This window comes from Rhea pennata, chromosome 1 (genome assembly GCF_028389875.1).
Source record: "Rhea pennata isolate bPtePen1 chromosome 1, bPtePen1.pri, whole genome shotgun sequence".
NCBI lineage: Eukaryota > Metazoa > Chordata > Aves > Rheiformes > Rheidae > Rhea > Rhea pennata.
In genome coordinates, this window is record NC_084663.1 from 177,447,299 (window position 1) to 177,475,105 (window position 27,807).

Below are 27,807 nucleotides of genomic sequence, written 5' to 3' on the forward strand. Positions count from 1 at the left end.
TAGAAAAAATGTACTTGTCAAATATGATATGAAATCAATAACATTATTGAAATAAATATAAGTGGAGAAACTGTCAGGAAATAGGTAAAATATGAAAAACATTGTAGAGACCTTCCTTCCATTTAAATATCTTTGAGCTTTGATATAGGTGAAAGAGAATAAAAGGTTTGTCATATTTCAGGTCCACTTAGTTCTTCTGGCCACAGGCATATATCAATAATATGCATATATAATTTCTATAGAGTTATACCATGCCCTGTTGACAAACCATTATAGATCACTTAGATTATACTTTGTATAATCTAGACTCTAGAATACTTAACTATGATCATTCATGCAAAGGAATTAGCAGATTTTTTGTTTTTCTAAAATGCTAAAAAGAAAGAATTTATGCTCTACTGTTTATCTTAGGGAACTCATCCATGATCTGTTCAAACAGAGAATTTTAAAGTCATGTCTTCTAGCTCGCCAGAAAGCACTCTAGGGAGGACAGGAGGAAGGAGGAGAAGAGGTACGTTCCAACTGTCTGCTATACCAACAATAATCAGAGAATGCAAGATTCATGAAGACTGAATAAAATTAAGAAAGAGCATGATTTTCTGTCTTAATAGTCATGTAGGAAAACAATCCTAGAGTTCTGGTCTTCCTCCTACAGCTTTATATTCATTTTCATATAGGTAGAAAACAAGTAAAAGAAATAACTTAATTTCTGTAATTATTTTTTTTTATTCTTCTCAAATCTTACTTTATGGTTTTCTGTTTTTCAGACTGCAGCCTTAACTAATAGAGATGTTACTGTAAAGTACTCTATGTGTAGCCAAATCTAGTATTGCAACAGAAGATCCTGCATTTAGACAATATTTTGCAGTACTGGATCAGATAAAACAGTGAATTTAAAATAAAGTACTAACTTATTTGAAACCATCATAATTCAGATTTACACAGAGGTCACTACAACAGACTTCATGTGACATTTTAAACCTAGCAAAATCAATAGTTTTGCAACTAAATTCAAAGATTGTAGAATTTTATCTTGGACCTTTTTTTCAGAGAGACCTGGCGAGTCTGAAGAGTTGGGCGGAAAGGAAACTCCTGAGGTTCAACAAGGGCAAGTGCAGGGTCCTGCACCTCGGGAAAAATAACCCTAGGCACCAGTACAAGCTGGGGGCTGACCTTCTGGAGATCAGCTCTGCAGAGAAGGACCTGAGATTGCTGGTGGATGACAAGTTGACCACCAGCCAGCAATGTGTCCTTGTGGCCAAGAAGGCCAATGGTGTCCTGGGGTGCATTGGGAAGAATGTTGCCAGCAGGTGGAGGGAGGTGACGGTGCCCCTCTCCTCAGCCCTGCTGAGGCCTCATCTTGAGTGCTGCATCCAGTTCTGGGCTGCCCAGGACAAGAGAGACATGGAGCTACTGGAGAGAGTCCAGCATAGGGCTACAAAGATGATCAGAGGGCTGGAGCATCTGCCCTGTGAGGAACGGCTGCGAGAGCTGGGCCTCTTCAGCCTGGGGAAGAGAAGACTGAGGGGGGATCTGATCAATGTGTATAAGTACCTGAAGGGAGGGTGTCAAGGGGACGGGGACAAACTCTTTTCAGATGTCCCATGTGACAGGACAAGAGGCAATGGGCAGAAACTGAAGCACGGGAAGTTCCGCCTGAGCGTGAGGGGGAATTTCTTCCCTGTGAGAGTGATGGAGCACTGGCACAGGTTGCCCAGAGAGGTTGTGGAGTCTCCTTCTGTGGAGATCTTCAAGGCCCACCTGGATGCAACCCTGTCTGACATGCTGTAGGTGATCCTGCTGAGGCGAGAGGTTGGACTAGATGATCTCCAGAGGTCCCTTCCAACCTTACTGATTCTATGATTCTATGATTCTATGACCTTCATAGAGTATGAAGTGTCATAGAAGCAAACAAAGAACTATTGCTGAGAAATATTAATACTGTGATTGTATATACAATACTCAGAACACTGTAAATAAAGTACTGTCATTACTTCAGCTTGATTATATGTTAACCAAAGCACTGTATCTTGAAAGCTCCCTCATGTCTTCTGCCGTGAGGTTGTGATGCTATTAAACTAAATACCCTTAGAGCAGGTTCGCACGTACTGAGGCTAGTTGGCACAGCACTATCAATGTTTATGCCAGTAAGTAATTTTTGTCTTCAAAACAGGATGGTTGCAAGAAAAAAATCTGTTGTGGACTGTCCTTGGGATTGTCTAAGTCCTAAGGTTTGCCTGAGTGACAGTTTGCTTAGCACCCTTCTCATCCCAATACAGATGTTGATTTAAAAATAGATAATTGTAAACAAGTTGTTAACTACATGAAAAAAAATGTTGTCAAGCCTAGCACCTGCAAGCAGCTAAACATCTGGATACTTAGGCTTTTATGATTAAACAGCTCTTTGATTTACTTTCTCTCTGTTTTTTAGCTATGCAACAAACACATCTAAGGTAAAGCAATTCTGCTTTATGGATTCACATCTCTTGTAAAATGTTTTATAATCTTTAATTTCTTAATTTCTGCTTGCTTCTGTTTTGAAACGAAGAAAAAATTCTTTCTATCAGACTTCTATTTTGGCAGAAATAATTTTCTCACTGTTCCGGATATCAGAGATCTGCATTATTAATTAAAACAAACATTAATAATTTAGCTCATATATTGCAGGGTGAAATTGCTCAGTTCATGTGGCTTAAAAGAAATCGGGACTGAAGTGGTTTATTGATTTACTAACAACATGTAATTAACTGGCAATCAGTGAACTATACATTTAGGACTATCTTCCTACAAGCCCTTCTGCAACTAATCACAGGAGGTTCTAACCCCTGACCCACCAATGCAGAGTTGTGGGCTCTCACACACTCCTGACAGTGCCATTTCCCCACCCGTACCCCTTCCTCTGGAAGACGTAGCTGCTCCAGCGTTGTATGCGCACTTGCTGCTTCTTACACCCTGCTAATGCTCAGGCCAGTGGGAAAACAACCCCTGAGGCTGCATGTGCATGTCCATATGTGTGGGTCCCCATGTGCTGCACCAGTGCATGGACACCCCACTGGCTAGAACACAGCTCTCATGGCAGCTTATGGAGAGGCTGCTGTGCCTAGGCCTGGGCAGGGGTCATGATACCAGGGAGGTAACTTCTAGAAGTGTCAAGCTAGACTTTGAGCTTCTTCACTCCAAGGTCTCTCATCTTATCACAACTTATCATGCCTATTTTATAATTCTTTTCAAGCTGACTTCTTTTCTTAATGGTCTCCTACTAAAGTCCTGGTTACTGCTTCATTCAGCTGATGGTCACCTTAAGCAAACCTTGTTATTGTAAATTTCTCTGCAGTGTTATCAGTTTGCTGCAAAAATCCTCTCCGACAGTTCTGGGTATTTTCATTCACACAGCATTTACATTCACTTTCCTGTTATATCAGCATGTCATATCAGCAGCTTGCCAAAGTATTACCAAAAGAGGGCTGTGTGCATCCTGTGACACTCTTATACAGAGCTTTCCTTAAGCGAAAACCAACAACAGTCCTGATGTTCCAGGTTGCTTCTTGGTAACGAAAATGATATTTGATATTTGTAAAACACAAAAAATGAGATATAAACAGTTAGTATAGGTCTTTCTCTGCTCTTCAAGCTACAGAGGGTATGATTCTGTGTAGCTATGCCCTCAGGTTCTGTAGCAGGTAATATTTCTAGCTCTAGGGATAAGATATACTCCATCTAACTTTAGATGTCTATGCTGTAGATACACAGATCAGAGCCAAATTTCCCATTTTGTCTTATGATCAAATAGTTCACTTTTAGGGTGTGATTCATCTGACCTATTTTAGATATAAACTTTAGGATCAGATGGATCCTGCTATAGTAGTGTTCTTTTCACTTTACTGAGTATGAAGATACCCTCTGTGACTGCCTCTGATGTAGCTGTCTGCATGTTGCTCAGGACTAAATCCAGACAGTGTTTGAATATTTCCAAGGATGGAGACTCCACAACCTCTCTGGGCAACCTGCTGTAGTGCTCTGTCACCCTGACAGGGCCGAAGTTTTTCCTCATGTTCAGTTGGAGCTTCCTGTGTTTGCCTATCATTCTGTCGCTAGGCACTACTGAGAAGAGACTGACCCCATCCTCTTTGCAGTCTTCCTTCAGATACTTACACATATTGATAAGTATCTGAAGGGAGAGTGTAAACAGGATGAGTTGGCCAATAAAACACCAAAGTTTCTGGAATCCAGCTGGGATAATGGTACCAAATACCCACATTTGGGTAACTTACCTAAGACAGGTTGTTTTGGTTTTTTTTTCTGATTTGATGAAAAAAAAAATCTCTATTGTTCTGTAAACATGTTAAAATAATCTTTATATTTCCAGACTTGTCCTTGGTCTGGCTGCTCAAAATGTTCATTTAGAGATGTACAGTTATTTGGTTCTTAGGATCGAATTTCCATGCTTCTTCTGAAAGTGACTTTACATCCATCATCGCTTCTGTCTGCCAAACAAAGGTCTGAGTAAGTGTTCAGAAAGTCCCTTACTGGATGCTGTGTTCCTCAGGTGTATATACACAATCTTGTAGTCTTTGTCTGCATGCAGCAGTCCAACTTCTCTCAAAGTAACAAAACATTTTGTTGATGTTAGTACGTGCTGGTGGCATTGGACAGTTTCAGTAGATTTCTAGTGTCCAGGGTTGATCAGTTCTTGCAGATTCAAAAGGACTGCTAGTTTCTGGAGCTAATCAGTTCCTGAGAGACTTTGACATATTACCCCTTAGCACATAATTTTTCTTTCTTCATACTGCTGTTTTCTGGTAACTATTTCTCCATCAGCGTGCATAGGCACTTATATAACACATTCACACAGCCTGGTACAAAAAGGAATCCTAATGGTGACATGGTAGTGAAAGACATTTTAAAACAGTCATTTTGAATACTGTAACATCCTGGTGCCTTGTAATTCAAAGGGGGTGTATGCTCTTCTGTATATTCGCTCACACAATTAACAGATCTTCAGTCTGCGCAATCTAAGCAGAAGGTTTCTCTGGCATGCCCACAGACGATGCGCCTGCAATGACTGTAGAGCAGATACTCATTGTCAAGGAAAAAATAGAGAAATGTAAACAAAATCCAACTTTCTATTGGTCATGTCTGATGATCAAGGAAATCATCTCTCCAATATACCACAAAAATTGTTCAGGCATTAGCGTTAAAGGAGAATATTATTCTCGTGATGCTGAAAAGGTCACTGAGATGCCCACTGCTTGAATGCTGCCCTGACAAATATGACCTCCTTAGGGCAAGAGATTAACTTTTGGAAAACGTTTGCATTTTCATTCATTTGTAAAATCATCACTCTTTGTAAAGTATGTTTCTAGTCTATCCTTTTCATCTCACTCTTGGTCCACTTTTTTGCTAAATTGCTCTGTTACTCCCTATTTCCTGCCCAACCATGAGAAATAATAGATTAGACAAAGATTTCAGTGTGGGAACTTGAACGCTACTTCTAATCATAATTAGATAGTCATGCTTAGCTGAGCTACTGTTTTCAGTTCTTTAACACTGAATGTAAACAAATAGATGATACTGTAAAGAGCCAATAAACATTTTTTTTCTTGTAAGATGTTATATCATATCTTATATTCAAAATGTGTCTGGATTGATTAAGACAAACTTTTCTTTGGAACATTTATAGAATTAAAAGTTATTGAAGAGGGAGTAGTACTCATATTATTATCAACCTCTGTTTTTGTAGGTATCTCGAGAAAGAAGAGTGTATGAATAGGGGAAGACTGATTTGCTAGAGACTTCAGAAACATCACTTTCTTCATATATATTGTCCAATAACAAATTCACTTTCTCTGATGACAAATGCAGCATGACAGTTTTCCATGCATAAATAGTGCTAACCTTGAAAGTCATATGTAAGTAGGAGTTTCTTCGTTTTTTTCTTGATTTTTTCCATAGGTCAGAGCCAGCTTGTATTTATTACTTTGGAACATCTGCAAATAATATTTGTATTACAACAAGTTTCCTGATAGACATAGTTAAGCATTTTCTGTCCTGCTTTTCATCCTGGATAATTTGATCACTGCAGGGTATATCTAAGTTGTGCATAATTCTACAAGCTTTGAACAACGAAATTTACATGACAGAAAGCAATTTTGCCTTAAAAAAAGTATTAAGAAAAAATAATATGCAGTAACAAGACATCCCAGATTGTTTATTAAAGGATAGTCAAGCAAATCAAAAGAGGAAGAATTTATGTATTTAGGTAGAAGTACCTTCCTCAGTTACTTTCAGTTACGATAGACAGACCCAGTCAGTGCCCCCTGCTTACTCACTTTTATGTGTCAGGTAAAACATAGCAGGGGGTGAAATGAATTCATCTTTCTGTCTTCAAGTAAACTAAAAGCAATTTTAGTCTTCCCATGTGGTCACTTGAGGTGCTTGTCATGTTCAGGCTAATGATATCAGGCACCCTCAGGTTGTTTAAGTATTCATGAAGTAATTAAATTCTCATTAACATATAAATAAAAGAAAACTGAAAACAAGTTTAGGAGGCACCTAACATCTGTTCTAATGCTTTTAGGTATTAAAATGTGCCACATACAGAAGGAAAAGTGCATTCTGTTCAGGGAAGTATTTTGCATAGATTATTTATAGAAACTGTAATTAAACTGATTTGACATATTAAGTAAAGTTAACAGCAAAGCATTATTTAGGTAGTTCATGTGTCTCTGTCACCTAAATAGGGAATTAAAATTAGGAAAGGGAGAAGTAAAATTAATTTTTGTTTGTTCTGAGATCCCAATAAAATTGCAAGAACAATTGAAAAAGCACTTCTTCAGAATTGGAGCAACGCAAAATCTCACACCACAGACACACCGCAATGAAGTTTTCATTCAAAACACACTCGCTTTTGAACAATAAAATATTACTGAAATAAAAAAAATCCACAAAATTATTCCTACATTAGTCTTTACATCTCTTAAAATTCTGAGTTTTACCGCAGAATTATACCGCATGACATGGGACTTTAGTTCTGACGTAATCTTGCATTCTAGAATCAGTTTACCCTTAGCATTAATTTTTCCTTTCTATTTTTCTGCCTTCAACATAAAATAATTTCTCTGTTATATAAACTATATTATTCTAAAAATATTAGGACAAATATATTTCTTTTACCGGCAGCTTATGTGTCCATCATTCCATACCACACCACTTCAGTTTCTACTATGACAAAAGTAGCCAAACTTTAATAATCTTGTACCATGAGATTAACAGGCTGGCAAGCAGCAAACAAGAGATAGAAAAATCTTCAGAAGAAGTTAAAGTAAAAGTAACCATTTCATCAAACAGAGGTAGGTGTGGAAGAATGTATTTCTGAAAAGTAAATCTTTCAAAATACAGCTTTTAAAGTGCAATATACAGTCAGCTGCATTCTTTTTTCCTTGTAATAATCTTGTTCTTGTTTTTTTTCTGTAATCTATATTAAAATGTGCTCTGCAATGGTATTGATTCATTGTGCTCTCAATGATATATTAAAAGGCACATAAGATGTATGCTTATGTTGCCCTTACTCCTAATAGAGGGGGGTGTATAACCTCAGAAGTTTAAATTTCCTTACTGTTTCTTTTTCTTTCACCACTTATTTTAAAAAGCACTATTTTGTGACTCATCCAAATTCTGCCTGCTTACCATAGCTTCCCCGTGCTGTAATGCCTGCTGAGGGAAACATGTGCCAATTACACAATGTGCTTGGTGTATGCTGAAAAGAATGCATTGCAAAAAAGAGCACACAGACCTACCTGAAAAAACAAGATAAACATATTTTTCTCTTTTTAACTGTGGCAGACAAAAGACAAGCAACTCAAAAAGAGCTGCAGCCAGTTATCATTATACTCATAGGAAACTATTATTCTTTTATGAAGATTGCTATTCACCACTGGTAACAACAGTTAAAAGCAATAAGTGAAAATATTATCTTCTTTATTAAGTTCAAAATATGTTGGCCAGCTACTATTAGGACCACAAAACTTCTATGATTAGTAGAAAATACTGTTTTCTTAAGCATTATAACTGTCAAAAGTTATAGAACTGTCAAAAAGAGATTATGCGGTAATCAAACATAGAAAACATTTATTTGTTCCTATTTGTCCTAAACCCATACTGTAATGAAGACGTTAAAAGAAGTCCAGACGATTGCTATATTTTACTGGTAAAAACTCCTGAAAATTTAGTTTGGTGGTTTGTAAAACAGGAACAAGGACTGAGTTTCTACCTGCCTCTAGGACAAGGAAATTTAGCATTCCAAGGCTTGCTTCAGAGAACATGTGCCCCTGAGCAATTATCTGTGCTTGTCTAGGTATCCCTACTGATCTTAGATTATCTCATAAAACACACAGAGAGATACTGGATAAACGTTCTCCAATCTTTTTAGGTACCTGAAGATGAAGAAGAAGCTGACAAAGTCTACATCTGTATGAATACGAAGCACAAATATGAGCATAATCCCATGTGTGTGGATGTGCAGTGAGCATGTTGTTGCATGAAGTCTTGGTTCTAAAGTCCAGCTTATCTTTCACCAATATCAGTTACAACACGATTTTATTACAACAATATTCATGAATAGGCTTTAATTCAAAACTAAGGAATGGTGATTCCGGGGTACATTTTTGCTGCAGTTGACCTAGTGCTTGTTAACCACAAATATTCTCAATTGAGGTTGCAGTTAAAGACTCATCTGTCTGTTCAGTGCATCTTCTACTGCCAGACACAATCATACTGAATTTCATCTTGATCAAGAGAGAAAATCAAAATATATATTCAATATGTACATCTACTTTGCTAAATAAAAAAGAGCCAGTAAGTGAGCTCAAATATGTACACTTGTTAGCTCACACCTTCATCTTGCTTTGGACTATTCCAGATCTCTCTGAGAAAAATCATTTCTAGAGGAATGAGCTTTAAATAGTGTGAATGAAGTTAGCTCACACCACCTGGCTTGAAAGCCAATACCTTTTTTTTTTTTAAAAAAAAAAAAATGTTTAAATTATACAAAATTTTCATCCCAAAATGAAATAAGATATAGCAAGGCATAAAAGTCTTTCCTTGACCTGCATACTTGGACCAATTCTGAGCACAGTTTCGTATAAACAATAGTAAGTTTATTGTTTCAAGAAGGAAACAGACAGATATCAAACATTTTAGCTCACTTTCCTGTGAGTCAAAATACTTGGCTTAAATTTAGATTCAAAGCATATTCAATTTACATGAACTCCCATGAACTAAAAAATAAAATGATTATTTATTGTGCAAGTATACAGCATAACTACTTAGCTGCATACAGTTTCATTAGTATTTGTTGTTCCTTATGTCAAAAAAATGAGCAGAATTGGTTCTGGCTTCTGACTCTCAAAACCATGATACCAATTACTGATGAAACAGCCATCATTTTAGAGACATTCAGAAGTGCACTCATTTGCTTTCCTACTATCTACTGGAGATACAGAGTAAATTAGAATAAAGTAGAAAAAACGTAGAGAAGGCAGTGATGGATGACATTTGCATTATACTCAAGCACAGGATCTATTAAAACAGTAGTAATGACAATCATTATATTCTGATAACTTTCACAAAATTCCCCTGGTCATGTGGAAGGCAACACAAGACAATGCATTAAAAAATATATATATTTTTCCATCTTGAGCAATAACAACATTTCCTAAGATAACTGGGAATATGAAACAGACTTAGCTTGTATTCTTTTTTTCCTGACTGTCTTAGTTATTATCCAGATGTTATGCTAGCATTTACTTACTATTTGAAAATATTATCAACAGAATAACAATTTTAGGATTGTTACCCAACCATCACTGTTGTTATAAAAAACTGGTAGTGATCAGCTGTGCTTATGCTTCTTGTGAAAACAAAAACAGATAGATAAGATGCTACACATTGATTCTTCATTCCTGCAGAGGACCTGGTTAGAAATATGTTTCTACCTGCTCTCACTAAAAAATTAGAACAGTTCAGGCATTTTCACATTTAAAATTTTTCTACATCAAAAATTTCCAATCTAGGCTGCAAAAGAAGTAAAGAAAACCCAGCTACAGAGCATCGTGTTTTCCTTCAATTGGCAGGGTATAACGCCTTTCTAGTCCTAAGGAGCCATATCACTGGATGCTTTGTATGGGACTGTTTTCACATGATTTCTGATGACCCAAATATCTAGCAATGGGAAGAGTTTAGCACCTTCACTGGATGATTCAAAGGATGCAATTTGGATTCATGGCCTAGGATGAAATAAATCAGTCTCTGGCGGTGTGCATGTCTTCATTTTCTATAAACTTCTAGATATATAGGTTAGGATGGATAGATCCCTGTGTCCAACCTAAGACAGCCAATTTACCACAGTTCATGGTTAATTTCTATGTTGGGAAACTGTCATATTTTTTTATCAAAACTAAGTAAATACTATTGATCAATTAAATAACTTGGAGCTTTCCTTCTTAATTCAAGAAATAAATTATGTCTTCTGTCGTAATTCTTTCTGCTTTTCTATTTCTCATCCTGAAAATGAGTAGATTGTTTCAAAGTAAAAGGTTCTCTATTTTTCTCAGTTTATGGGGTGATAGAGAGATATTTTCCTTTCACTACATCAAAGACTTTTTTCTCTCTCTCTCTCTCTCCTTTTTTTTTTTTTTTTTTTTTTTTTTAATCCAGGCCTTCTAGTCCCCTGAAACCTACTGAAGAGTGCCAAAACCAAGTCATGACTATGATTATATTAATCTAGAAAATAAATTTTTCAACTGCTCTGAAGTGCCTTTATTTGCCTTGTGCCCACATATGACCTTATTTCAGCTTTAGAGCTGTTGCTTGGGGCGGTCAGGTCATTTCAGTGAGAGCTGCAAGGTGGAGTGTGGGCAAACTGGGACAAATGTGGGAGGGAAGGAAGTTGGGTGTAAGTTTTGCCCCCGAATTCACCTTTTTTTCTAACCCTTATTAGCAAATCTTTCTCAACTTGCTTTCAGTAGTTTTTTTAGAGTTCTGCTGAAACCTGAAACTTCCAATTTGTTTTTTTCCAAATGTTAGACCATATCACAATTTTTCCTTCTTACCTACCTATTAAAGTGCAAACCTAATAATTCAATTTTATTTAAGTTTTTGATAAAAATAGCTTATAAATGAAAGTTGTTGCTTATTCAATAAAGCATCATAGTATACTAAATAAATGGAGAAAGGATTGGTAGCAGAACGTATATGGGAGGAAAAAACTATAGGTGTTGACAACATTGGAAGTGCTAAACGTAATGAGTAAGCAGCAGCAGCAGAAGACAAAAAATGAAATTGTCATGACTGTTAAACTTTAGAAGGCTTTAAAACCTACTCTGAGATCAAATATGTATATAAAGTATAAAATATTTTCTCTCTATTGTTTATTGTTTATCTTTGTTTCACTTAAACACATAAGGTACATACAATTTTGGAGTAATAGACTTAAAAATAATGAAAAAAAAGAACTATGAGTAAGATTATTCTTAATGAGAGAGAGCTATTTTTTGTGGTAGAATATTTAAGTTAACAAGTCAGAAACAAACAGATGTAGCTTAGTTGACCATTATAATGGCAATAAAATGCCTAAACTCAAAACAAACATTAGAGAGTGACTCATCAGTTGACCAGATTCACAAAAATTTTCTCATTGTGTTTTAAATAATGAATGTATTTTGTATCAAATACCAAACAAATGGTGGATTATTCCTCTATTGAAATCTTCAAGTCATGACTCGATGTCTTTTTGGAATGGATTTTAAGTTCAAACACAAAGTATGGTGATAAATACTAGAGTAAGTGGATGAAATTCTATGATCTGTCTTATACAAGCAGTGGCACTAAATGATTTAATATTTCCTTCTGTCCTTAGAATCTATTAGACTGTGAAAATTTGTAAAAATCAAAGTTCCTTCATAAATTATTTCCAAAATTTAAGAAAGTACCAGATAATTAAATAAGTACATAAGATTGTTAAATTATATCAACTAATTTCTCTCCATTCACTGAACTGACAAAGATTTAATGTGCTAGATTTTCTCATATTTTCAAAAATACTGTTTTCTGTTCTCTAGTTCAAGAAAGAAAGAAGAAATTGTAAACATTCAATATTTTTGCAGGACATTGACAGTGCCACTACTACAACACTTCTTATCACAAACACCTTCATTATTAACCTAACAGATCATTAAAGAATAAAGCAAACTGATTCTTTAAAAAATGTTAATCTTCCCAGAAGCTTGTTTAATTTTTCCTTCTTTCTCCCAAGCACTATGATCTTACACCATCCTAGTAGCTATAGAGGTATTGTACTTTAAGGGATATTGAAAATTTTTAAAACCAAAGTAGTCCATAAAACATAGCAAATTGAAAAAAAAGAGAGAAAAGGGTAATAAAATCTTCTAAACAATGAGCAATAGTACTGGAACAGGTAGTGTTCTTTTCTTTTAAGAAACAATAATTGCTAGCTTATCAGAAAAATTGAAGGGAAAAATGATGAAGATTGGTGAGGCGCAAATGATTTTTTACTTATAATTTGTTTATATTTCTTTGAGAGATTCTATAAATAAATCTGCTGACTTTTGTCTCCAGTTCCATAGTTATCCACAAACTACTCCTAAGGAGTCCATGTAAAGAAAAGCAAGAAAAGCAATAACGACTCAGGAAAAGCAAACCTGATGTCCATAAGCATGCATTTACTATGAAAGAGTGAGCCTTCCCTAGGAGGGATCCACAAACCCAAAAAGAAAAAGAGAATAAAAGTTACTATTCTCAATTCTTACAGAATATGTGTAGAAGTAAAGAGGGACTCATAACTGCAGCTTACTCTTTTGGATAACATTTATTAAGGCAATTCTTTAAGGAAGGGGTATCATTATTAGTAGTACAAATGTAACAAACCACTTGAAAATCACATTAGAAAATCTAGATTTAATAATGTAGTGAAAATATAATGGTTATCTGGCAAGTATTATCATTTCTATTGCTCAGATTTCAAAGGAAAATAATGTATATCAAGCTATAATTTTCTTTCAGAAACAATGGAGACGACGCCAAATAACTGCCTACAACATATTCTGAAGCTTGTTAACAGCAATAGTGGAAATTTTGTCTCAAATTCATTATTGCTTCTAATTACTCAGTAGAATAAAATCATATTTACTGTTTATTTGACTTAATTTCAGAGAGCTCTGATCTTTTCTGTTAATGCTAAGATTCTTTTGGATTGGATCATTTTACATTTAACTATTAGGGATGTAGCATTAGACAAGCTAGATATAAGCAATAACTGACTTCAGCTCAGTATCCTGAAAGTTTTTAACTATAGCATCAACTATTCCTTTTCTGTATTAAAATTTATATATAAATTTATTAGAATGTTGCATGGAATCCTCAACAGAACCAACTACTTCCAACTTACAGCTGGAAGTAGCCTCACAATCCCAGGCCCTGGTTCTCATGGGGGACTTCAGCCACCCTGACATCTGCTGGAAGGACTACACAGCAAGGCACAAACAGTCCAGGAGACTCCTGCAATGCATTGATGATAACTTCTTGTCACAAATGGAGTGGAGGAGTGGAGGAGCCTATGAGGAAGGGTATCCTGCTGGACCTTGTCCTTACCAACAGAGAGGGACTGGTTAGAGATGTGAAGGTTGGGGGCAGCCTTGGCTGCAGTGACCATGAGATGGTGGAGTTCAGGATCCTGCAGGAAAGGAGTAAGGTAACAAGCAGGATTGCATCCCTAGACTTCAGGAGAGGGCTCTTCAGGAACCTAATTGGAGGAATCTCGTGGCTTAACACCCTAGAAGGGAGCAGAGTCCAGGAGAGCTGGCTAGTGTTCAAACATCACTTCCTCCAAGCTCAAGAGCGGTGCATCCCTATGAGTTAGAAGTGCAGCATAAAGGGCAGGAGACCTGCATGGGTCAGCAAGGAGCTCTTGGCCAAATTCAGACAGAAGAAGAAAGTACACAGAATATAGAAGAGGGGACAGGCTACTTGGGAGAATTATAGGAATGCAGCCAGAGTATGTAGAGATCTTGCGAGGAAGGCTAAGGCCCAGATGGAATTGAGTCTGGCAAGGGATATTAAAGACAACAGGACGGGCTTCTTCAAATACATCAGCAGCAAGAGGAGGACTAGGGAAAATGTGGGCCTGCTGCTGAATGGGGCGGGGGCCCTGGTGACAAGGGATACAGAGAAGGCAGAACTGCTGAATGCCTTCTTTGCTTCAGTCTTCACTGCTAAGGGCAGCCCTCAGGAATCCTGCAGCCTGGACGTGAGGGAGAAAGTCCAGAGAAGGGAAGACTTTCCTTTGGATGAGAAGGAAAGGACTAGAGATCTTCTGGGCAGGCTAGACATCCACAAATCCATGGGCCGGATGGGATACACCTACGGGTACTGAAGGAGCTGGTGGATGTTGTTGCCAGGCCACTCTCCATCATCTTTGAAAGGTCCTGGAGAACTTGAGAGGTGCCTGAGGACTGGAAGAAAGCCAATGTCACTCCAATCTTCTGGAAGGGCAAGAAGGAGGACCCAGGCAACTGCAGGCCAGTCAGCCTCACTTCCATCCCTGGTGAGGTGATGGAACAGCTCCTTCTGGATGTCATCTCCAGGCATACAGAGAAGAAGGTGACTGAGAGTATCCAGCATGGATTCACCAAGGGGAAATCCTGCTTAACTAACCTGATAGCCTCAGAAAGTATGGGTTAGATGAGTGGACAGTGAGGTGGATTGAGAACTGGCTGAAAGGCAGAGCTCAGAGGGTCGTCATCAGTGGCGTGGAGTCTAGCTGGAGGCCTGTGGCTAGTGGAATCCCCCAGGGCTCAGTCTTGGGTCCCATCCTGTTCAACTTCTTCATCAACGACCTGGATGAGGGGACAGAGTGCCTCCTCAGCAAGTTTACTGATGACACTAAGCTGGGAGGAGTGGCTGACACACCTGAGGGCTGTGCTGCCATTCAGAGAGACCTGAAGAGGCTGGAGAGTTGGGCGTAAAGGAAACTCCTGAGGTTCAACAAGGGCAAGTGCAGAGTCCTGCACCTTGGGAAAAATAACCCTGGGGTTACAAGCTGGGGGCTGACCAGCTGGAGAGCAGCTCTGCAGAGAAGGACCTGGGAGTGCTGGTGGATGACAAGTTGACCATGAGCCAGAAATGTGTCCTTGTGGCCAAGAAGGCCAATGGTCTCCTGGGGTGCATTGGGAAGAGTGTTGCCATCAGGTGGAGGGAGGTGATGGTGCCCGTCTCCTCAGCCCTGGGGAGGCCTCATCTCCAGTGCTGTGTCCAGTTCCGGGCACCCCAGTCCAAGAGAGGCATGGAAGTAATGGAGAGAGTCCAGTATAGGGCTACAAAGATGATCAGAGGGCTGGAGCATCTGCCCTGTGAGGAACGGCTGTGAGAGCTGGGCCTGTTCAGACTGGGAAGAGAAGACTGGGGGGGGATCTGATCAATGTGTACAAGAACCTGAAGGGAGGGTGTCAAGGGGACGGGGACAAACTCTTTTCAGTTGTCCCGTGTGACAGGACAAGAGGCAATGGGCAGAAATTGAAGCACAGGAAGTTCCGCCTGAGCGTGAGGGGGAATTTCTTCCCTGTGAGAGTGATGGAGCCCTGGGACAGGTTGCCCCGAGAGGTTGTGGAGTCTCCTTCTGTGGAGATATTCAAAATCTGCCTAGACATGATTCTGTGCTATGTGCTCTAGGTGACCGTACTTGAGCAGGGGTATTGGACCTTCTTAGTCGCTTCTAGCCTGAACTATTCTGTGATTCTATGAAGACTGAGAGATGATCTAATGAATGTCTACAAATATCTTAGGGCAGGGTATCAAGAGGATGGGGCCAGACTCTTCTGAGTGGTGCCCAGTGACAGGACAAGAGGCAATGGGCACAAACAGAGCCACAAGAATTTCCATCTGAGCATGAGGAAGACTTCTTTACTGTGGGAGTGACAGAGCACTGGAACAGGATGCTCAGATGTTGTACAGTATCCTTCTCTGGAGATATTTAAAATCCTCCTGGACACACTCTTGTGCAGTGTGCCCTTGATTGAGCAGGGAGATTAGGCTAGATGATCTCCAGAGGGCCCTTCCAGCCTCAGCCATTCTGTGATTCTCTGTGATTCTTGATTTATTTGCTATGAGACAAAATATATTACTTCAGTGTTAAACTTTATTCACCTGCCTACCTTCACTCTACTGTACTTACTAAATCCAGATTACCAAAATCCCAATCATCCTGAATTTTAATTGGATTCATTGATTTTATATGAATGAAATAAAGTTAAACATTAAAAAGTATATTGTATTAATGTATTAATTAAGAAAAAAATATGCCATTGTTGATGTTATGTAACCCTAACTGAAGCTATGCCACATAGAGTGAGATAAAGAATGTATTGCAGATTCATAGCTGCAAAGGAGCTTGTAGTGCGATCTATACTGTAATTATATCTGAAAGTATTGTTTCTTTTCAGCTATATGCTCTTGTAATGTTGTATCTAATCAAAATTAAAATACATGGAGAACACACCACGGGCTTGAAAGATATAAAAGAGAATTTAGAAACACATTATTCTTAAATATCTGAACAAATGAATGGAAGATTTAGATCTTTTCTTTTTCTAGGAGAAAAAAAATCCCTTACCTGTTCAAGCGGCTAAGGGCATGAGTCAAATTTGTCATAGTAAGGTTCAAACATCTGTTTCCTCACAGTTCAAGGAGGATAGGACTACTATTTAATCAAAATCCTTTTATATTATACAAGTATTTTCTATGGACATTACAGTCAAAAGGAGGAATAATCATTGCTCTTTTTTCTCAGTTTATGAGTTTATATAAATACAATAATTCTGCTAAAAAGAGACAACGTAGTTTTAGGGCTTTTCACAGTTATTTCTCTGTAACTTCTGGATGATTCTAGGTTTTAATATTTTTTTGACTGTATATGAGAACTTGTATGTAAGAAGCTGGTCTATATCCTCTTCTATGGCTTTTAGAGAGTACTGAACTGACCTTTATTAAAGGTGACTTTAATATACTTTTATGATGCTACCCTATTTACACATGTTGTGTTATTATTTTCATATGAATATTTCAATTATATTGGAGTTATACTACTGGGATATACATTATTATCTAACAGTCTAGTAGCATATAGTTCATGGAAAGATATTTTTTGCTCTTGAATGCAGTAAAAATAATTTTATATTTTTCCTATGTTTTAAATCAAACCAGTACCTAAAATTAGGAATCTCCCATTTCACTGGCACAAGCATTTCCTTTTCTATAACCACTAGCATTCTTAAGCTTTGTCTAAAATTTACGCTTCAGAATTCTCAAATTATTAATAAGGCTTGTGGTCACATAGATTAAACTTTCTATTAAAAAGTCTTCTTGAGAACATCCACACAAATGGCTGCTGAGTGCTACGACAGTAATAGAAGAGAAAATAAAAAAAACTAATTTTCCCATTCTGCTAAAGTATATTTTTTAGCTACCAAAGCAAGTATTTTTACTATGAATCTCCTCTAGAGAGTATAAAATGCTAAAACTTATTTATCATTCTTATTCTGGTGAATCAAGATGAAGAAGAACCTATAAAAAGCTGAAGGGCAGCAATCTACATAACTGAAGATCCAGGCTACTTTCCCAAACAGGTGTTACAAAGTGAAGGCATGGAGAAATCTGTGCCAAGATAAGGTTGGCTGCAGCCATAAACGGTATGTTGTTTATTTTAGCAGTTGTGAATGGCAAATATCACAATATCCTTCCCCTCAACACACATTCATGTTGAACCTCTCTTCATACCTTTCCCAGGATTTCATTCGAGCTGTACCTCAAAAGTAACTACCAAAATCTTAATCTTTGTTAAGTGTTTCTAGAATTTGCTACTATAACAAACCACATTCATTTGGGAATCTTGATTTTTTTTCTTCTTACTCCTTTTACATTTTGAATTAATAAAATTGGAGTCAACTGCTACAGTTATTCATCCTTAATATGATTTTACCAATTTAGATTTAGTACCTTGGATTTCATTTGACATGTTGTATGTTACAAGAAATCACCAAACAATCATTAGATTCTTTTTTCTTTTCTTTTTTCTTTTCTTTATTCTTTTCTTTCTTTTTTTTTCTTTTTTTTTTTTTTTTTTTTTTTTTTGCTTCTCTGTGTGCATAGATATTGATAAAGTGGGAATTGATGTAGTTTTAAGGGTTGAAGTTTTGTTTGAAGGGTTTTAAGTATTGAAATATATAAGGTTAAAGTATGCAAGTATTAAAGTATATAAGTATTTAAAGAATTTAATTTTTCAGGATTCCTTTCAGATCTTAATGTTTAAATATGACTTTATACCTCTTTCATGACAAACACATACAAAAGAAGAAAGAAGAAGAAAAAAGGGTTGAAATATGGGATCCTTCTGCAATATTTTTCCACAATATCTTCAGTTTCAGGAATACCATAGGGTATAGGAAATAGTATTGTTTTATTGTGCCAGATTTGTCACCAAGAAAATGGCAAAAAAAAATAGTTTTAAAGACATAGGAGAAAATTATATTAGGTAAGTAACTAATGTAAGCAAACTAGTGTTATGTAAGTAATATATTTAAGCTGCAACAAGCATAACTTCAAAAAATTTATTTGAAATCTAGGAAAAAGGGACCATCAGCTTTAAAAACAGGTCAGATTTTTATGACCAGTGATTATGAAATTTTCACTTTGAAGAACAGAAAGCACACAGATACAGCTCAAGAGCTTTGGAGACTAAATAATTTTGCCTAGACTGAGGTGACAAAGATTATTTGTTCCTACAGTGTAGATCATTTTATCCTGCCATTCTGAACAACAAATCCTCACCTCCTACTGATGCAGAACTCCTTTGTTATTTCACAGAGAAGAAATGGGATATTTAGGGTGCCACTCATTGCCATAGAAATAGCCTTTTCCAATAATGGTAGAAATTTAAAGCTGTTTGTCTATGTTCTGCTCCCTTCCACACTTCCTGTGTTAGAAGCAGATTATGCCTCAAATTCTTACAATTTGATCTCTTGCAGAGAGCTTGGAGAGAGACTGATGGGTACAAACTTTTCCGTCAGAGGACACGGAGGGGTTCAGTGGGATGTCTACGGATGACACCAAACTGGGACTCAGGATCCCATATATCTGAAAGTAGTAGAGGACAGAGGCACACCAATAAGGGGAAGACCGTTCATGGTGTAAGAGTAGTAAGTCTATTTTTTTTTTAGTCATTGAAGGTGATGGATAGGAACTGTGAGATAGTAAGAATAAAAGATGCTTCAATTTTCTTACTGCAGTCAAAATTTAAAGCTAAACACTGGCAAGTCCAGAAGAGGGTAGCATCATTAGATTCAACCAGTGAAATCCTATTTTTACAGGTAAGTTTTATCTCATGTTAGAACAATTGCTTTGTTGCTACAGAAACACAGTCAGCTACACAAGAGCTTTGAAAATTGTTCATCAGGAGACCTTTCAGTTCACTTAGGTCCATTTCTCATAATCACCGTTCAGTTCTGTTTTTCTTCCAATAGTAATTTTATACAACATGTCTACAAGGTGAAATAATTTTCCATCTTCTCACTTTCCACAGATAATGTATGGTTCTAAATCACAGAGGTAGTCAGATTCATACAACTTGGTCCCATGTATACATAAATACCTTTCAACAAGCCTTAGCTTTAAAATTCACCTATTCTTAATAATAGAAAGAACTGAGATCAATTTAGATGACTACACCTTTCATGGATCTAGATGAGGGCTTAAATGAGTCCAGTTTCCCGAATGAGGATGTCAACTGAAATTGAAACTAAACTACAAAAATCCATTCCTCAGTTGCTAACAGAAGTTTCTTAAAGTTTGTAGGTACTTCCTTTTTATGCTTTAAAATTCTCCAAGTGTCTTGATACCCACCTCCTGCCTAAAGAGTAGCTGGATCTGAAATTCAGATACTGTGATGTTTAAATCTCTGTTCATGATTGATTTATCATAAAAGGTCTGAGACATCTTTTCTGCCAGTCTGTGTACTAATACAGTGCTTTGGCAGTCAGTGTCTTCTTTTTATGACCAGGTAAAAAGGTCATTTTATCAAGAATCTCATTTTATCAAGAAATGGGAGACCACAATTAAGTCATCATCGCAAGCTGAGAAAGTTTAAAATAAATATCCCATGTGGGAATTTATCGTCTGTTCGCAGAGGATTGACAAAGCCACATGCCACACTTCTTGACAGCTGTGCCAGAATGCAGAATAAATAAATAAATAAAATTAATAGTGTTTAGGGAAGCCATCCTGATAATGGAGGAATCTGGAGTTTGTATTTTCTTGAATAATGAATGAATCTATAAATCCACACCAAGTATCTAAGACTCCTGGCTACATGTTCACAGCTATCATGCTGAATGGGGATTCTGCCTTGATATTCTGAGAAATGTTTAGCACAAAGATGTTTAAATTTCTTCTCTTGACTGCAGATAGAAACTTCTGTTCCCTTAGCGAAGCGCTGATCATATGCATGTCAACATAGCACAGCACTGACAAATAAGGAAAAATCTATTTTCTAGTATTTAAGGAACTTTATGGGCAGATAGATGTTGTAAGTTTGAATTTCCTTAAAGGACATAGAATGAAGGAATGCTACAGCCAGTTGCGTATCCGATTTTTGGCAAATATTCCATAGCACAGAGGGGTCATTTACGAAGTTAAGACTAATGATAGTAGCTGAGTACTTTGAAACACAAAACTTCAGTAGGTTTTTCTTTGTCTCCTACTGTAATATTATTACATTTTCCTCCACTGATAGATTATGCTACTATTCTTGCATCTTCTGCACTTTGAAATGAACACAGCATGCATTTACTGAAATATATGAAGCTGTATTGTTATGGCTTGACTCTTCCCTATCATGAAATATCTTTTTCTGGAGAAAAAAAAAAAATCTATGTACCTATAATATTAACTATTAAACAAAAGAAGGTTCAAAATCATCGAAGTGGATATTATGATCATTTCATCAAAAAGCTTATAAAAAATTGTTTTCCACTGAATTCATTGTCACACGAGAGATATAACAACTCCTTATATTTTTGTTGTTTTACACTGACCCTTTGCAGAGGCTTTTGTGTTCTCTTTTTTTTTCAAGAAATATCTCCTTTTTTTTTTTCAAGAAATATTAAACTCTCCCATGTTTTTAGGAGGTCCTTAGTATTATGCAAAATGAAATACTTCAGGCTGTTGGAATACCTCTTTTGCCCCATGAAACGCCATTCATATTTTGCTGAGATGTAAAACATAGGAAAAAGTAAAGTAAAACAAGTAGGCTGTAATCACATAGTCACAATAATAACAGAAAGGCATAGAGTAATCCTAATTTCAGGTCCTCTGGAGAAAGCTTGTCAGATAGCCAAAAAAACAGCTGGAGAAAGTTACCTAGTTACAAAGTATATCTCAAGTCAATGAAGAAAAACTGGTATTCTGGAGAAAGCTGCTATTTCCAGGTCCTTCTTCACTATTTAGAAATACGAAATGTTTACCCCCAACAACCTGTTTACTGTAGGCCTGGGACACAGTAAGGATTTTAAGCTCCAAAAATTCTTAATGTTCCTTGTAAGAGAGAGATGATATAAGTTAGTCAGCACTCTTCCCAAATATTAGAGGAATATTCGTTAGAAAATATATTAATTCTGATTTTAAAACACTTTGATAAGCTTTTCAACATTTCACCCTAGCCCTTGGAGACTTAGGAACTGCTATCTACTTCATAAATGCATACACTCTAGATATTTCTTCCTGAAGATGTCCAGGATTTACCATAGATTTCTGTGTTGTTTCACCCAGTCTTCCACTGAAGCCTAGGTAGTCATTTATCTTTCTTAAGCACCAAATAGAGATGGTGCTTAAAAAAGCCTTGCTGTATTTGTATATGATCAATTCCTTCAGTACACCTTACTTTGTTTATAAGATTGCAATCTAAATGTCTAAAAGGAAAAAGAAGAAACATTGCAGAAAGTACCTTAGTCCACTTCATTTAGACAGCTACTGTAGGATATAGTGTCTAGGGAGTCTGGGTGTTATAATACAATCAGAGATTAATTTAAGTCCCAAGGGACTTCTGGAGGCCATCTAGTCCAACTAAGGCAAACTACAATCAGGTTGCCTGGGGGCTTGTCCAATTGTGTTTTGAATATCTCTAAGGATGGATATTCCATAGCATCTCAGAGAAACCTGTTCAATATATAATTATCCAATATTCAATGATTACTGTGATATTTCTCCTAATTATATTGTCCAATTCTAATTATAGTATTCTCTTCTTACAGTTTATATCCCTTGCCTCCTCTCCTATCACTGTGTACTTCTGAGAAGAGTCTACCTTCATCTCCACTATACTTTCCTATTAGATAGTTATAGATAGCAATACAATACCCTCTACTTAATCGTCTGCTGAACAATCCAGATCTATCAATTTCTCCTTGTCTTCCCTGTGCTCCAGCCCCTAATTGTTGGCTCATCAGTCATCTGCATCAAGAAATCTCCTTTGATGCTCTCCAGAGATCCTCCTGGATTGTCCTTTGCCATGCTGCCCTGCAAGAAGATGTCAGAATGATTACAGTTCCTTATGAAAATCACAGTCTTCAAATATGAGGCTTCTTCCTGTTGTGGAAAGTAGTCTTTATCAGTTTTTCCTCTTGTTCATGTGGTCTGTAACTAATATTCATCATGATACCACCTGTGTTAGTCTCTTTCCTGATCCTTGTTCATAAACTGTCAACTTCTTGGTCACTCATTCCATTGCAAAGACACAACTAGTTCTCCTTTCTTTCCCAGTCTGTTCTTATAAAAAGCCTATGTCCATCTGTGGCATAAATGACTCAAGTCATGCAAACTGTTCTATCATGTTTCTGGTAGGATGTGGTAGGACTATAATCTTTGCAATATCATAGAATCATAGAATCAGTAAGGTTGGAAGGGACTGCTGGAGATCATCTAGTCCAACCTCCCTGCTCAAGCAGGGTCACCTACAGCATGTCAGACAGGGTTGCATTCAGGTGGGCCTTGAACCTCTCCAGAGAAGGAGACTCCACAACATCTCTGGGCAACCTGTTCCAGTGTTCCGTCACTTTCACAGTGGAGAAATTCCCCCTCACGGTCAGGTAGTCAGGCAGAACTTCCTGTGGTTTCTTTTCTTTCTTTTTTTTTTTTTTTTTTTTTTCTTTTTTTTACGTGTATGCATGCACCTGTGTAAGTTCATTGATTATAAAGGAAACCTACATGGCTACATTAAATTAACCATCTACTTTCAGACAGCTAAAGTTAAGAGAAACAAAGTCTGGTGACTTTAGTATTTTTTAAAATGTTACCCTGTACAGTTTTGAGGAACCTTAGCACTGCAATATATGTTAATGAATAAGCATAGATTGTATAAAATAAGCATAAACTGTACTTGAAGAAATGAAGCAAAATCACATGTAAAAAATTCAAATTATAATTAATACCAAGCCTCAGTACAGTGACACTTGGAAAAAATTGAAACATCCTATGCCAGAGGCACAAAGTTTTTTATAATTTCTGTTCCACCACCTATCTCAAAGATAACCCTGTCTGCAGACCAGCTAATACTAGTTACAAAGCGACTGTAATAATAGGGCATATGTTAGATAAATATTTTATTAAATTACGAAATACATGTTTTACACATATATTGAAAATGAAAAAGATGAGAAATCAAAGGATGAAAGAGACTAGGCAGTGTTACACTCAAAATCTTGTTGTGGGCAAAAGGGAACATATCATGTACATATACATATACATATACATATATATATATAGATATAGCCAAGAATTAGCTTAATTAAAACCTTTCTGTGGAAGGTAAGTATTAAAATCATCTACCAAAAGTACAACAGTTACTACTAGACCATTTATATTAACACTATCCAAAATAATAGAAAAAAAGGCCTCATTAATAATAATACATTTAAATATGTTCTGCAACAGAAAATACTAATATCACCACTTTTTATCCAGTGTTATCCAGTATCTCTCTGGGCCCTATGGTTGACAGTACCCGTCTTCCTCAAGGAAGGAGGTAGCAGTGCCCTTGAGAAAGTTCTTCTCTGCGAGGAGTCCACTGCAGGGAGTAGAGGGTTTCTTTCTCGTCAGTCTTGGGATCTGCTGAGTGTTATCACAGTCTGCTTCCTTTTCACTTGTTCCCAGCTAAAACTTGAAAGTTGCACAGCAGCCTTCTCCAGCCTCAGATGACACTAAAGGCTATTCTTTGTTATGTAGTGAAAATCTTGAGATTTCAGACCTTATGCCATATTTTGAGGGCTTCAACTACAACAGGTCACAGAATATCACACTCAAAACCTACTATGCACTAGTAACAGCAAGGACAGTTCTTTTCTGGGCTAAAATGGCCATGGCACTATTAAAAATAAAGAGTGGGGGGAGAAAAAATATTTAAGTACTAGATTATGCAGGGTTTAACAACTCTAGCTTCCAAAATAAAAGCAGAATATGGATCGAATTTCTTAGTTTATATTTACCTGCAATTGAAATAAATTGCAGTCCGTTATTCCCATGGTTAAAAAAAATAATAATGAGGAGAAGGAAATCATGTAAAAGGTTTTTGTCTAGTTGCTGGATTTTGTTTTTGTTTTCCCTCCTTTGCCTTTAAAACTGGGAGGAAATGAGGAAAGGAAGAAAGGAAAGAGGGAGGGAGAGAGGGAAAGAAGGAATTAAGAAGCAAATAAGGAAGAGAGGGAGGGAGAAAAGGAAGGAAGGAAGGAATATCATCAGAGTTTAGTGCTGCACTGGACAAATTGAATGTTTATCCCAGTGTCCTACTACCTGTATTTCCAGTAGGATTTGCTATACAGAATGCCAGGAGTGTGGAATAATCTGTTCATGCACTTGACAATATGAATTAATCAGGGTTTTTTGCAATTTGTTTTATCTACAGAAAAGGATTAGGAGGAGGGGAATTTATATTTCAAGGAAAGAGGAAGAAAGTTGATACAACATATTATAATTCTGGATGCTTCTGCTGTCACATGAACAAGAGCCTTACAGCCTTTTGCATCTGAAATACATAGGAAATCAGTGTCTGATTAACTTTGTATATGTTGTAAGCATTTCACATTATCTCCCTTCTTCTCTTCTGGGAAATGCCTAAGACCTGGAGAGGAATCCTGAATTTTAACTAAGGACTTCATCAGAATCCTAAAATGTAATCCTAACATCACTTGTTTTATAAGTTCTAAAAAGTTTCATTCAATGATAATTAAAAAATAGCTCTTTGTTTGTCTCTGTCTACTTCCACATGACACTGTGACACATTATTCACTGTACAGAAATGAAAGCTACATTAGCAGCTTAGCTAGCCAAGTACACAAAGGCCAAAGAGACATTTCCCTAGCAGGGGAGATCATGGAAGAGCATTTGGAATAGATCCTTCTTCCTGTTCATGTTTTTCTTCATTGTTTAGTAGTTTTTCAGTTGAAGAACTGAATGTTAAGTAGCCAACTTGAATTTTAATAAGAGATCTATGACAGTAATGCTGAAAGCTTCATTGCTGTGTGACTATATTCGCTAAAAGCCCTTTAGTGTTCGGGCTGTCATAGAAATAATTATAGCTACAATATTTTTTAAACCCACTGTTATTAAGTGCATAGTTTAGACATTTTTTCAGAAGATATACTGCAAGATTGGGCTCAGAATTTTAAATTCTGTTAGTGAAACACACTGTCAGAGGCTATGCAATTCTTTCACCAAAGTGGTCTGAATATTTCTTATAAACTTGTGAGGTAAGCATTTTATTGTTGGATAATAGAATTGCACTGGCATAAATTGTCAAATCCAGGAAAGGATTTAAACAAATTTTGTATTGCTAAATCCAATACTGTGATCTAAAATCCCTTGGTCAGTTGTTATCTAACATGAGGGGTACTTCAATTTCTTTCTGCTTTTTTAAGATGGGATTAAACTTCTGCATATGTTCACAGTTGTTTTTAGTCTGGGTAAGTGCAAGACTGTTTGGACCCCATCCTGCAGCTGAACCTGATTGGGGCCCAATTACTAAGAGAATCCATTTCACAAAAATGTCTAAGAGTTAGCTCAGATTGACACTTAGGATTTGCTTAGGCTGGTGGATGGTGTTGATGGTAATTCATGTCCAGGCTGAACATTCATTCAGGTTATTGATATGGAGACTTCTTTGAGTCACCTGCCCAGAGCAGAGTATCAAAGAAAGGGTGTTGTGCCCACCATAGGCAGCATATGTCCGAACCCCCAGTAACTTACAGTGAAGAATCTGCCTATCACTTGGAGGCTGTCTGTCAGCTGAAATCTTTGCCTTGTATGAGGAATTTTTCTTCTGCTCTATTGCTATTTTGTCTGCTCTATTTTCCTCTACTTTAAAGTCAAGCATGTTAGCTTAAATCATAGATATTAATGAGCCAGATTGGAGTCTCCACCCTTCAACTGAATAGCTGTAAAAACAAGTACTTTCCCTTTTTTTGTTTTTCCCATCTTCAGTGAATCTTGTCCTGCTTTGTCTTGTTTTTGTGATAGTGCCAAGGCTTCAAGAAGTAAGATGAAGAACAGCCTCAGCTGGTCACTAGTATATCCTGTAGTGTAATAGTTAAGACATGTTATTTATTCTGAGGTTGAAAATGGAAGTTTAAGCTTTCCAAATAGCAACCTCATTTCCAAGGTCAGTGAACTAACCACTAGAAATGCTCTCTCTTATCTTAAAAAAAACAAAATCAGTATTTATGGTAGGACATGCAGCTGTGAAGGCCAGTTAATTGAGGCCACACACATCCCCAGTGCCCCCTACAGCCAGGATGAGTCAGTGTAGACCATACCCCTAACTTTGACAGTTCTTGCTTGCTAGCTCTGGGCAGATTTCTGTGCAAATCAGCACCTCCTTGGATCTCATTCTGAGGTGTGTGTACCTCTTGCTAGGCATCATATAAGAAGCACATAATCCTAACGCAGGGTTTTCTATTGCATTTTGATGGGCTGACATTTAAAAGTTTTATGCTGGCAATCTCAACATGTGGATGTGCATATCTTTTAATAGGTCTAGTCCAAGTTATTTTTTTAACATCATAATGACAGACAGTCTGTTGTTTTTCCTCTTTTACTTCTTTGCTCGATCATAGAAATTTTTTCTTCTATCCTCTTGTTAAGGAAGGTAAGGTTAATTATTCCAGCAATTATTCCAAGGAGGTAGAGGCTAACAACACTAATTATTATTGCAGGACCTGTTGGCACAAATAAAGAATAAGGTCATTCAGGAGGGAGAGATAAAAATAGCTCTCCAGGGGAAGCTCTCAGGTGAAAGATGCTGTGCACATTAAGGTGTGCAGAGTTCTTAATGTTTATTTTTGCATTGTTTTGTTTTTTATTTAGTATAAGGTATGTTTGCAGTATGACTCTTTCGTATTTAGAAATACACAATAAATTATTAAATTACTTAATAAGTTTCCTAAAGAAGGTCACCCTCCCCCCCCCACACGTGTGTTTTTTTTTTTTTTTTTTTTTTTTTTTTTTGAACAAACAAGATCCATTGCCCTGTTAAAGTCAAATAGCATCGGTATAGTAGAGGAATGAATTCAGGTTTCCTGAACTCTTCTCTAGTTTTTCTCTAATTTTACAGTAAAATTGTCCTTCTTAAGAAAATACACTTTCTATGTGTCAAATCAATTGTTTTTCCTCTAAGACAATAGTGGATTCCACTGGGTTATT